Below are 1,677 nucleotides of genomic sequence, written 5' to 3' on the forward strand. Positions count from 1 at the left end.
TGAGGTGAGTGGATTCTGAGCCCGCGGGTTCGAGACCCGCCTGGGCAACTTGGCGAGCCCTCGTCTCTACAATAAATCAAAAAATTAGCGGGGCGTGGTAGAGTGCCTGTGATTCCAGCTTCTTGGAAGGCTGAGGCGGAAGGATCACCAGAGCCCAGCAGGTCGAGGTTGCAGTGGCCAGGAGCGGCCACTGCACTCAGTCTGGGCGACCGAGTGAGACTCCAACTCAAAAAAAAAAAACCAGAAACAAAAAAAACCAAAAAAAACCCGTCACTTTACTGAAGCGTCATTTTAAAGAAGAGACTTGAAATGCTTATATTTCATTTGGTATCTTAACTTGAGGCTTTTTTAATGAATAGAATTTTAACTATTTATGCTCCCTATAGTGGCAAGCTGGTAAGGGTTCCCTAAGACACGACCGTGTTCCAGTCTCTGGAGTCTGTGCGTGTCATCAGGAAAAGGGTCTTGGCGGGCACAATTCATAAAGTTAAGGACTGAGATGAAAGAGCTTCCTGGATGCTCCAGGTGGGCCCATAGTCCAGTCACCAGAGGGGGACTTCACACGACAAGGCTAGCAAGTAGCAGGGACAAGGGAGACGCAGCCACAGCCAAGGCATGCCAAGAGCTAGAAGAGCCAGGAAAGGAGCTTCCCTTGGAGGCTTCAGGGAGAGTCTGCTCCTGTCCCTCCCTGGGTTCTAGACTTCTGGTCTCCAAAACTGCGGGAGAACAGATTTCTGCTGTTCTGTGCTTCCCACTTGTTGTAATGTGTCACAATAACTCCAGGGAACAGTGATGTAAGCAGCCGACATGGTTGGTCTTCATTCTCTCCCTTCTGGGCGCAGTGGCTCACGCCTGTCGTCCCAACACTTTGGGAGGCCGAGGCAGGAGGATTGCTTGAGTCCAGGAGTTCAAGACGAGCCTCGGCCACATAGTGAGACCTCGTCTCTACAAAAAAAAATAGGAAAATCAGCCTGTTCCAGCTCCTCAGGGGGCTGAGGTGGAAGGATCGCCTGAACCCAGGAGGCAGAGGCTGCGGTGAGCTGGGATCAGGCCACTGCATTCCAGCCAGGGTAACAGAGTGAGACTCCGACTCAGAGAAAAAGAAGAGCAAAACAATTCTCTCCCTTTTTCTTCATGTCTTCGACTTTTCTTACTGAGTTGTGTCTTTCCTTTCTCTGCTAAGATTTGAAGGCTTTTTTACCTTTGGACTTAGACTTTTTTTAACGTTACTATTTTAACTTTTTTTTTTTTTAACAATTTCATATGTTTATTTTCTGATTGTCAAAATCGACAGGGGTGCCACAGAGAGGAAGCTTTTGACACAACCGTGCTTTTTACCTGCCTTCCCTCTAGTCCCCAGGTTTTATACATATGATTTTATATTTTTAGATTAAGATTTTGCTCATTAAAGGATGATATTCACATAACATATCTTCCACTTCAAGGAAAAAATTGACATTCGAATTTCGTTTTGTAATTAGATTGAAGCTGTTTTTGGAGGTTTAATACTGTAGTGGTGTCACTGCTTTCTGATAGTGTCTGTACAACACAACATCCATGTAATAGATTCATAACTTTAATTCAACCTTCAGTTGGCAATAATGTGTCTTCAAGTACATTTTTTTTTTTTTTTGAGTTGGAGTCTCACTTGGTCGCCCAGACTGGAGTGCAGTGGCC

Source organism: Carlito syrichta, unplaced genomic scaffold, assembly GCF_000164805.1.
Source record: "Carlito syrichta isolate Samal-C Ts95f unplaced genomic scaffold, Tarsius_syrichta-2.0.1 Scaffold312104, whole genome shotgun sequence".
NCBI classification, from domain to species: Eukaryota; Metazoa; Chordata; class Mammalia; order Primates; family Tarsiidae; genus Carlito; species Carlito syrichta.